Raw genomic sequence first — 13,092 nt, 5'->3', positions numbered from 1 at the left:
GTACTACTTCCTCAAGAAAAGCATCAAAAGCATTGAGATTCGGAAAATACATAATAAATAAAAATTAAACTATATAAAAAATAAAAATATATGATAACAATTAGCAAATAAAATTAACTATTTAGAACCGTTCCCCGGCAACGGCACCAAAAACTTGATGTGTGTAAAACCAACTAGTTTTAATCCTAATAACTTAAACACAAAGACAAACACACGAAAGGCAGTGTACCTATCAATTAGCAGTTTAGTTCAGGTCAATTGGGTATCGAACAAAGGGAACGGTAAACAATTAAAATAAATGCTAATATTTTCTAAATAAAACAAGTAATAGAAATGGGGTTTTCTCTAGTTTTGCAAGACTAGAAACTTAAACAATTAAATAAAACTTAAACTAAGAAACTAAGAGCTAAGCAAATAAAAATCAGCTAAATTCAGTAATTAAGGAGACTTCTGTTTCGGTTCGAATCATTTATTCCTATGGTTGATTTTATGAAAAGTGCAATAGATTAACTGGCATTGGTTAGCGATTAGTGTGATTAGGTTTACGTTCGCTATTACTAATCCTTAGAAAACAAATTAATTCAAGCACTGATTAGTTGATTAAACTAATAGATTTCCTAGTTTCTTAATTTAGTTTAAGTAAGACTTGTAATAAGCTAATCAAATATGCTAATTCAATTAACTCCTTGTTGATGGTTCGTCACACAAGATCACACATCAACTAACCCATTTTCTAGTTAACCCTAGTTTCACGTTTGTTATTTCTAGGCATATAACTATGTGTTTACATAAATGTTAGTCCCCAAACTATAGATCCAAATCAGTAATTAGTGAGGTAATAACACTCAAAATAGAGTGTAGAAGGAGTAGAAGAGAAATAACATCAAGCATGCATACATCTATAGCACATAAATGTTAGGTACACCTTGAAAATACACACACATATGTTACTGTTCATTAGTACATCTGATATACTCACAACCCCTTTAAATACTACCCACACCAACACACATGAGTGCAGCCGTACACACATGTGCGGCTGCACACAGTGTGTGCGGCCACACACACATAGAGTCAAAGCCAAAACACCACTATACTACATGCACTACCACCCTACCAAGATCTATACAAGAAGAATGCGTAGCCCAATGTGACAACCCAAAATTTATTCCGTCATTATAACCCATTTCCGTTAATGGAATATTCTATTTTATAAAAATTCCGTTAATTTGGGGTCAACAAATAAATAAATGTTTTATTTATTTATATTTTATGTTATTATCGTCGTAATAAATAAATTGAAACACGTAAATTACATTTCCATTTAATTGGAAAAAGTTTATTTTATTATGACCATTTAACCGAGTAAAAAGTTTAAACCTCGTTAAACATAAGTATCGGGTAGTCGTATACCGGGTACAACACCCAAGCCCTATATAAGGGTGGGTGGACATTCCTTAGAACTTTTTACATGCTAGACACACTTTCTCTCTCTACTCTCTCTCCTCAAGTCTGATTTCATCCAAAAACCGCAAGTTTCCGCCTCCAAAACATAAGTTCTCTTACCCTAACTTGTTCTAAAATTCATTTCTTGTTATTATGGCTCAAAAATCATTCAAGAAAGCCAAGAAAAAGGAGTTCACGGCCTAAGAACCTCCTTAGGCCGTAAACACCTAAAATGGTGCCAAAAATGCCCAAGTTCTTCCCTTTAAGCTTAGAAACTAGTTTTGGGCCTAACCTAGAAGTGTTTGAACGTTGAATCAACAAGTTTTAGGGCTTGAAAGAGGGTTTACGGTCCAAGCACATGCTTAGACCGTAAACACCCTCTAAGTATGCAAATCAAGCCCAAAATACTTCCAAAACACATTTAGGCTTAAGATATGGCTTAGGGAGTGGTCCTTAGACCGTAAACTCCAAGGGAGTGCCCTCCTTTAACCTTAAACACCCATATAGCCTTGTATATTGCCTTAGAATCATTACTAGAACCATAAGAAGCTTGAAAACACTCAATTACACTCCTCCTATGAGTTTACGGCCCTAAACTCATGGGGGATGTGGTCTCCCAAGCGTAAACTCACTTAAGATGAGTTTTGGAAGAGTAAACTCCATGGTGAAGTCTTGTACTCTTTCCTTGCAACCCATTAACCTTCTAGCACTCAACCATAGAACTTTTATTCACACTAGGATGTCGTTATGTGTTTAATTAGAGCTTAAATCACTAATTACTTGTAAACATATGTCTCCATATGTTATTAGGGTCCTAAAGGGGTGTTCAAGTCTTTACTTGACACTAAATGCTCACCCGACACTTCCACCCGATCAACTCATTGCAGGTGAGTCATACCCCTTAATGAACCTTTCTAAATGTTTTTACATTTTTTTTTGGGGGGGGGGGGGGAGGGTGGGGGGATACAAGTACAATACTACAAGTTTTATTATCAAATCATATGTGATTTACAATTTATCATCAAAAAGAGAATTCTCTACACTTATAGATACTTATCAATAATACTGTGTTAACTAATTATCAAATGCGTTTTCAAGGTTAAATTGTTATTAAACTATTTTCAAAACTATCTTTCGACTACTTTCCATTTTAAAATATATCTACACTAATATATTTATATAAGTAAGACTTGAAGGACTTAGGACTGATAGCTCGCCTTCTTTCCTGTTCTTGTTTGATGTGGTCTTATGGTATTGGTTGTCCGTCCGACTGTCAATGATTTCTTCGTTATATATCATATATATTTGTGCTAGATATGAAAGTTCTAATCTTATTCATTACCTTTGTTGATCAAAGGCATAAATTCGCACACTCTAGTTAACTATAATAGGTATAGTTAAGGCTAACGCTCGTTACCTCTACTACTACTATACTCACTATAACTGTTAATATTACAAGTTAATGAAAGTATAAGAGAACACTCTACTTACTATACTGAAAGTCTACAATACAAAAGCATAAGAGAATTCACTAATACAAAGTATAACACACTCTCCCTCTATAAGGCACTCTACCGTGCTTACACTACGTGACCAGGGCCTCCCGAAAGGAAAGCAACACTACATGTATAGATCTATATGTGACTGATGCTATTACATCCCGACTGTTTACTACAGTCCGAGCCAACTAGGCCCAGGGATGGCACTACATCACTTCATTACGAATGACTGGGAAGGTCATCGAACCCTCTATTATCATACAGATGGTCACATGAAGGGTACACTATATCCTAACAAATACACTAAGACTTAAAGTCTAAGCTAATATCCTGAAGAAATTAAAAATCTATTACTAACTAAAGTTACACCACTACTACTGTTAGTAGGCATAACATTTCTTCAACTATGTTACTTACATGAGATTTATTACTATACTTTTACCATTGAAGGTTTCAAAGATAATACTTTTACACACTCAAAGGATTGACTTACAAATGTACCTTTCTGGAAAATATAGGATTTTTTAGGGATTTCTATTACTCATAAACATATGTTTTAGTTTTTATATTACATGTTCGTAAAACTCTTTACACAAATAACGACACTAAAATCTTATGAACTCACTAGCTTTATGCTGATACTCGTTTTCATATTTAACTTGTATCCTCAGGTAAAAGGTAGACAGGAACTGGTGCAACTTTTGGAGAAGATGGAGCACATACAAGACCCATCTTTTATTTTTTTATACTTTTCGTGTCTATTAAACTTTACAGAACACATTTGTAATTATTATCAATATATTAATGAAATGGTTGTTGTTTCTAGCTTTCACTATTATGCAATTGTAATGATACTGTACATGACATCCTCCACCCAAGAACGTATTCCGCCGTTCTCGGTTTTGGGGTGTGACACCCAAACCACAATAATATAGTCTTTCAATCTCCCCCTTGGTTTGAGGCTAGCATAGACTTGATTTTCAATCTATTGGCTTTTCCAACTGCTTCAAATCGGACTTTCCCATGGAGCCCATCCACAGTCTTCCATTTATGATGGCGACGACCATTCCAATGAACTCTTTTGCAACCGCCTGCATGACATCCTTTCTACATATAATCTGGTGGCGAGATAGAGTGCGGATATCCCTTTCCTTGTACTTTAGAAGATCTTTAGCACTTACCAGCCTCAAGACTTGTTCTCTATCCTAGAATTTTATTGCAGCAGTGGCAGTTTCATCGCTGTAAGCCCAGAATTCCATATTATCACGGTATACCTCACGAAAGTGTTGAGGAATAGGAATTTTATTCTACTATTTAGTTGCATGCCAAAGAATAATCTTCATAGGTTCGCCAGATTCAGGATCTAGAATATCTTGATATTTTCTATATAAAGCTCTTGCAATCTTCATTTTTGGAAAGTTTTCTTTAATGATTTTGGATTTTGATTTTTTTTAATGTTTTTGGATTTTAGATTTTTCTCCCCGTAAGATTGTGCATAGAATATAGAGAAAAAAATATGCGCAAATCTAAACTAATCTAAACAAAAAAAAAAATAATCCTCAAAGCAAATCATTTTTAGAAAATTAAGTAGCACATCGAATCAAGCTTTGTTAAAGGGCTTGGTGAATAGATCCGCTACATTATTATCAGAGCGAACCTGTTCTAGCTGAATGAGCGAGCGCTCATAACATTCTCTGATGAAATGAATTTTGATGTCGATGTTCTTGGTTTTTGAGTGCTGCACCGGATTTTTGGCAATTTAGATTGCAGCCTCATTATCACAGAATATAGGGGTTTCTTGGAAATTCAAACCGTAGTCCAACAACTGATGTTGGATCCATATGATTTGAGAACAACATGCAGACACAACGACATACTCCACTTCTGCTATTAAGGTGGAGACGGTATGCTGCTTCTTGCACTGCCATGAGACCAGTCTATCTCCTAGAAACTGGCATCCTCCTGAAGTCAATTTTCTATTAAGCTCACACCCGCCATAGTTGCTGTCTGCAAAAGCATAAAGGTCAAATTATGGATTTTTCAGATACCAAAGACCCAGTTTTGGGCAACCTTTGAGGTACTGAAAAATCCGTTTAACAACAATTAGATGAGAAAGTTTAGGATTAGCCTGGTAGCGAGCACATTGACAGACCGCAAACATTACGTCTGGGCGACTAGCAGTCAGATACATAAGTGATCTGATCATTGATCGATAGTACGTCTGATCTACGGATTCACCTTCAAGATCAGGAGCCAATAAAGGTCTCTCTACCATAGGTGTAAAAGCAGGTTTCGCGTCACGGAACCCGAACTTCTCTAGCACATTATCCACATACTTTTCTTGATGAATAAGGATTCCGGTTGAAGATTGTTGGACTTGAAGCCCCAAAAACGTGGTCATTTCCCCAAGCAAACTCATCTCGAACCGCTTCTTCATTACATCTTCGAACTCTTTGCAAAATTGTTCGCTTGTCGACCCGAATATAATGTTGTCCACGTAGATTTGAACAAGAATTTGATCCGGACCGACATATTTGATAAATAAGGTTTGATCAATGGTGCCTCGGGAATAACTGTGTTTTAGCAAATGTTGAGTTGGGGTAGCATACCAAGCTCTAGGAGCTTGATGCAGCCCGTACAAAGCTTTGTCTAACTTGTAGACATGGTTGGGAAGCTTTGAGTTAACAAAACCGGGCGGTTGGTCAACATAAATGTCCTCTTTGACCTTTCCGTACAAGAAACCCGTCTTGACGTCCATTTGGTATACAGTAAAGTTCATATAGGAAGCATATGCGAGGAAGATACGAATAGCCTCCAAGTGCATCAACGGTGCATAAACCTCCGTATAATTAAGACCCTCAATTTGCTGAAACCCGCAAACCACTAATCTTGCCTTGTTATGCTCAATGACACCCGAGTCGTCTTGCTTGTTCCGAAAGACCCATCTGGTATCAAGAGATTTCTTTCCTTTTGGAAGCTCCACCAACTTCCAAACCCCTAGCTCCTTGAATTGATTAAGTTTTTCATGCATTGTGTCAACCCACATGGGCTCATTTAGAGCCATTTCGACATTTTTGGGCTAAATCTGAAAGATAAAGCAAGAGTAGAGACACGTATTAATGTCTCGACTCTGACTTCGCGTTTCAACACCATCGACCAGCTGTCTAATGACGTTCTCTATTGGATGATCGCACTGAATGCATGCAGGGATCTCGTAGCTGATGTCATTGATGGAGACTAGAAGATTATGGATGTTAACCGATCCGTCATTTGCTGTATGATCCATGGTAGATGAACTAGGTTTGTTTGCCGGATCTGCTACAAATTCATCCGCAATTCTTTTCGGAATGAGAAGTTCCCTCAGATTTGAAGTTACAACGGAAGTCTCTTGGTTCATGAACTCTCTTTCCACCGGAGTTAGAGGAGTAGCAACAACATCAAGAGAAGGTTGTTGAGGAGAGACTCAGAAGAATCAGTGTGAACAGAGGGCATCATTGGAGGATCAGAAGAAACCAGTGGTGGTCTGTAGACAACTTCCTCCTCTTCGTCTTCAATAATGATCCTCGAACTAGACGTAGACCGTGCTTGATTATCTGACGACACATTGAAGGATTTGAAAAGAGATGTGTAATCAAATAGCCAATCTGGACCCACTCTAGTGTCTGTCTCATTCCCTTCAAGCCAACGAACATCGAAAGACTCCACAACATGTTTTGTCTTCTTATTATAAACCATGTATGTAGTTCGAGCAGCATATCCAACAAAATAACAATCATCGGCTTTTGCATTGAATTTGGGGTTGGATTCCAAGTGGAGAAAGGTGCAAGGGCAGCCAAACACTCGGAAATGGATGGCAGATGGCTTGTGTCCGTATAGAATTTCATACGGTGTCTTCATTTTGGTTTTTTTGATTAGCACATGATTCTAAACGTAGCACGCCGTGTTAATCGCCTCCGCCCAAAAGAACACAGGAAGTTTGGAGTCACAAAGCATCCTCCTTGCGGCGTCTTTAAGAGTTTGATTCCTGCATTCGACAACACCATTTTGTTGTGGTGTGCGAACAGAACTGAATTGATGCACAATCCCTTTCTCGGCGCAACAATGGTCAAGAATAGCATTATTGAACTCTGTTCCATTCTCAGTACACAGCGCTTTCACTCGGTTGTTGGTCTGATTCTCAATCATCACAATGAATCTTTTGATGAGGTCAGCGATCCCAGCTTTGTTGGATAGAAAGAAAACCCAAGTGAACCGAGAGTAGTCGTCTATCACAACGATTGATGCTGAGAACGTTAACCGGACTAAATAAATCCATATATAATAGCTCGAGCACTTGACTAATGGAGTTTATCTGCTTTGGAAAGTGTGGTTTTCGATGATGTTTTCCTTGAGCACAGGAAACACATTTTTCAAATGTAATGAAATCTCTGACAGGTAGCATGACCAAGACGTCGATTCACTTTCTTTGCATTAGCGTGACCAAGTCGTCGATGCCACAACATCGCATTTTATTCTGAGACTTTAGGGAATAGCCAAGTGAATTTGTCGGGGATATTGTTGTTCATGTCTATGATGTAGGCATTCCCATCCCGCTTATATTTCACAGGAATCCACTCTTTCGGAATGACAACGCCTGACTTTAAAATTCAGACATTCTTTATCTGTGAAATGAGTTGAATAGCCCTTGTCGCAGATCTGGGACACACTCAACAAGCTATGTTTTAATTCAGGAGCATAGTTAACATTCTCAAAATTCAGCACTCCATTTGAAAATGTTCCCTTTTTAGTTATCTTACCACCTTCACCGCCCGCAAAAGAAAGATATCCCCCATTAAATGTATGAATGTCGTGCAGTTGGTATATATCTCCAGTCATGTACCGGGAGCAACCATTGTCGACATACCAGGGTCTGACGACATTCCTCCCCAACTTTCCCAACATAATAAGCAGAATTATTTAGATTTGGGAACCCAGGTCATCACAGTCCTGGGTTGACCCATCATTTTCACAGATTTTTCATTTGATTTTTTCTTTTCATGAGATTTAGAGGTAAATGGTGACTGATCTGAATTTAGTTTTGGTATCCAGTAACAGTTAGGTTTTGAAAATTTATTAGTTTGCTTTGAGCTGGTGGATTTTCTACTCGAAGAGTTTGAAGATCCGGTCCTGCTTTTTGACGAAATCGACTTAGGCTTAGCTTGAGTTGATTTTGGCAGACTATTGTTGAATTTATGGAAAACCTTTTTATTCCTTTGAAAATATACCATTTTCATGTTTGGATTTGTGTTCAAGTCACCATTTCGAGAACAAGTTCTGGGGAATTTCTAGTTAAAGATCGTCCCCAAAATTCATTCTCTCCTCTTTTTAATGAGTGAGATACAAACATTAGGTTCAAATAGTTTCTCGCAATGTGTCCAGTAGTGCCACAGTTAACACAGGTTTGTTTCTTATCAATGATTTTGGCACTGCTATTGATAGATTCCTTTCTTTTGTTTTTATTTCTAACACTTTCACATTTGCAAGAATGATCACAAGATTTTGAAGCAGATGTGATAGGTGTAGAAACATTTGAATCAAACATAGAAGCATTAGTAGATACATCATTATCAGTTGCAGTCTTATCATCAAAGTAAACAATACCACCAGACACAAAGTTGTCTAATTTCGAATTTAATGTGGACTTATTACACAAACTGACACCAAAATTTTCCACATCATCATTACTAGACTCAAGAACATCAGATTTTTCATCTCTCAGCTCCCCCTGAGCTATGGACTTATCTGGACTCAAATTTTAAACGTTAGTATTCAAAACTTTATCATTCATTTGTATTACTTGCTCAAAAGCTGTCTTTCCATATATCATGTAAGATTATCTGTCAATTTCTACTTGAGACAAAGTAATAGCAATGTAATTATGATTGAAGGGAGGGGGGATACTCTCAAATCCTAATTCAACATTTATCTTATTTCCATGAGTGATATCTCTCCAGTGCATTTGTCACTCGATCATTTTTGCAACTGTTTCACTTGAACCATCATATTTTTAAAAATTAAATTCAGCATTTTAAAATGTGTTTTCAATGAATCAAGTTCAGCGGACACAACTTCAAATTTTCATTTGAGATGGTCATAGTTCTCACATTGTTGCTGTAATCCTCTTGCAATTTCCTAAAATCTTTTGTTTTATTTTCAAATTGAGTTTTTAAGGGCTTTTGGTTTTTCCTAAGTGTGTATCCCTCATATTTTAAGTCCTCGTTCTCTCTCTTGATTAATTCTAAATTCTCGAAAAATATTTAATAATTTTAACACAAGATGGAGAGCAACCAGATTCACTTACCTCGGGCTTGGATGGCTCAGAAGTAGTCTGCATCATAAAAGCAAACTGGAGATTCATCATTTCTTCTTCGGGATCTACCTCCGTCTCTTTCTCCTTGCAAGTCTCGATCTGGGCCAGAAAGGTATTTTTTGAGGTCCTGAGATATCCAGGGCTTGAATTTGATCTTCCCAATCAAAGTATTGGGCCACTATTGCCAAATTTGCAGATTGATTGGTTGATGAGGATCCTTTTGTTGTTGTTTCTGTGGACGTAGGTAACTGGCACCACGGTTCGATCATAATTTTCTCTTTTGTCAGGCTTTGTACATTCCCTAGCAAAATGCCCTGACTCATGGCAATTGCACCAGCGGAATTTGCCTTTGTTAAACCCAACCTTTTTGTTAGAATTCACACTCTAGTTGTTTTTGCCAGTTTTCTTGGAGAACGGCTTTGCCCTGACACATCCGTGGTCATTTGCTAGCTTATATCCATCTTTTCTATATCTTCAGGATGAATCTGATCAAGATCGGCAAATGAAAGTTGTGGAGAGAGTTCTCCAGGCATAAAAGCATTGTAGCAGTTTACCAAACCTATGGCAAGAGCCATATTTTCTTCCTTTACTTTCATGTTTGACGTCAGAGAGCTGAAAGCATGAGACTGAGAAGGTACAACATTAGATGATCCACCATTGAGATTAACTTGTTGAGGCATGATCTAAGGTTGAGAGACTTGAGCTTGTTGCATGGAAATGGGAAAATAGGATGTAGGTTGAATCGATTGATAAGTCATGAAGGGTTGAACTTGCGAAACATGTGTAGTTGGGGTAACTTGAGGAGCTTGTGCAACTGTGAATCTTGAAAAAGCATTGTTGTTTGTGGTTTGGATCCCTAGATTTGCAGTGGAATAAGAATTAACATGATTAATCTCCCTCTGCTTGTTATCAACATCACAAGCCTTGATGATAGCCATAGTTTCTGCTAGACTCATCCTGTTCAAGTCTTTTGTTTTCTTAATCATTGAGACATTCATGTCCCAGGATTTTGGAAGAGAGTTTAAAAATTTCTTGTTGAATTCTGATCTTGTTACTGAAACACCTGCATAACTCATTTCTGTAGTGAGAGTAATGAACCTATGGAGCCGATTCTCAAGAGTTTCGCCCAGGACATAGTTGAACATGTTGAACTTTTGTCGAAGCATTTCCTGACGACTCTGCTTCATATCCTCATTACCCTCATAGACTTTGATTAGCGCTTCCTAAAGTGCCTTCGCAGATGTATACTCACGAAAACCCTGAGCAATTTATGGAGATAATGCCACTGTAAGCGTAGCAAGGGCTTTCTCCTGTACTTCCACCCTTTTGAAATCCTCATCCGTATAGTTTTCAATTTGTTTTTCGACAATGACTTCATCCACTATAGTAGTAATTCAAATTGGTCCTCTAAGTATACTGCGCCAAATCTTGAAATCTTTCATTTTAATATACTTTTCGATTTGGTATTTCCATTCTGGAAAGCCTTTAACATTTAAGAGTCAGGGAATCCGAGAAGTTGTTCCCATGATGGAGTCAAGTTCTTGATGCACTGTCATGCTTTGAGATTCCATGTTTAAAATATTTCAACAACTTAGATGATTGAAACCACACACAACAACCGCATACACAATTACAAATTATATCCGCACACAATCGTACACTTAAATCGTACACGTAAGTTCACTTCTAATCGCACATGCAACATCAAACTCAACCGCACACACAACAACAGACTTAACCACACACACAACCATATACGAAACTTCACACTTAACCGCACACACATCAACAAACGTAACCGCACACACAGCAGCAAACGTAACCGCACACACAACAAAAAACGTAATCGCACACACAGTAGCAAACTTAACCGCACACGCATAGCAGCAAACTTAACCGCACACACACAACAACAAACTTAACCGCATACACTCAACTACACTCCTTCAAAGTTTCTCAACCGCACACCTTCAATGTTTCAACCGCACACTGTCACACCCCGCTAAAGCGGAAACGCAAGATATGACAGCAATAAAGGTTTCATTGCAAAAGAAAAAGATAGATCACCATAGCAATATTTAAAAATTTACAACCCATAGCTTAAACAAAACAAAATACAAGTTTTCCAAAATGACATTTTTCAAAATACAACTTCATAAAATAACTTCCACACGATGGATCATGCTCTATGATGATGAATCTTTATATCCACTTACTAATTATTTCCTGAAAAAGCATGTAAAACAAGCGTCAACTATGAAAATACTTGGTGAGTTCACAAGTTTATAAAATCAAGATTTGGTATAAGACTTTTCATAAATACAAGTACATTACTTCAATGAGACACAAAGTTCATTACTATAATGAGAGACAAAGTTGATTGCTATAACTGATAAACGAGTTTATTGCCATAATAAATAATAGGTTTGTATGTGTATGAGCAAACAATGTGTTCTCAACCAAACCTATGAGTGAATCCCTATCAATATCTATGCTTATCGTTTCATAGATTATATGGTAGCATGCACTCCAGCAATAGGGCGAGTGAGGAGTTGTCAATTCCTAATAGTGCTATCCATAATGACCATTGGCTAAAAGTGTTGATGGTTAGAGATAAGGGAAGGGCCTTAATCCGATAAGTTCTCATGTTCCGTGTTGCATAGACATACATAGAGAGATATAGCAATAAAATAGCAATAATGTTTGATACAAATCAATTTAAATACAAGTTTCAAATAATAGTTTTTAGGGACATGCTTTTCCACCCCAAAACATAAAAACTGAAAATAGGGGAGTGCGTGAATACTCACAATGTTTCGAGTAGGTACAAGTGGTGCCTCCGAATACACCAACGCCTTACTACCGGGATCCTACGACATCAAACACACACTAGTGAGTTTCGATGTTGAAATCTAATGCTAATATACTAAACTCTACATATATAGAAATGCCAAATTTATGTTCTAATATTGGTTTTATATTAATTGGTTACAATTTTTCTGAAATGATGAAATTCTATAAGTCATGTGATGAAGACAATTTTGGATATTAATTTTCAAGATTTAGTAATATAAATTGAAGGTATTTCAACACATTTAAAGGTGGTTTAAACTCCTAAAAATGTAAAATATTATCAAACAGTTTCCAAAAATTGTCAAACCTTGTATTTCCATTCTAAATACAGTAGAGGTCTTCCAGAAAATTTCCCTTGAATTTTTGATATGGTTAACTATTTTTTCCAAATTTTTACGCCTTCATAACAATATAAATTCATGAAAAATAGCATCCAATGGATAAAATTCTCAAATTTTTTATAATACTGCCATTAGACATACTTAAGCTGGGAAAAATATAACAATGGATTTCTAAACTGTTTAACCCAATTTTATGATTTTTGAGCATTTATTCTAATAAAAATTGAAATAAATAGAAAACAGTTTCCAAAATTACCGAAACTTTTTATATTACTGTTGTTAAACATTATTAAGCTACGAAAAATATAAAAATGGATTTCCAAACTGTTTAACCCAATTTTATGAGTTTGGCGCATTTATACTAATAAAAATTGAAATAAATAGAAAACAGTTTCCAAAATTACCCAAAATTTTTGTAACATTGTTATTATACATATAGATGTTGCGAAAAATATAAAATATATTTTTCAGTTGGTCTTTCTATTTTTCTTTATTTTATCCTCTTAAATAATTATTAATATGAGAATAAATAATAAACTGTTAAAGTAAATTACCAAAATTTGTGTAATTTCATTTACAATGTAAATAATCTGGGAAAAATACC

The sequence above is a fragment of the Lactuca saligna genome, chromosome 4 (genome assembly GCF_052625555.1).
Source record: "Lactuca saligna cultivar CGN05327 chromosome 4, ASM5262555v1, whole genome shotgun sequence".
Classification (NCBI taxonomy): domain Eukaryota; kingdom Viridiplantae; phylum Streptophyta; class Magnoliopsida; order Asterales; family Asteraceae; genus Lactuca; species Lactuca saligna.
The sequence above is the reverse complement of the archived record's forward strand: the minus strand, read 5'-3'. Positions refer to the sequence as shown.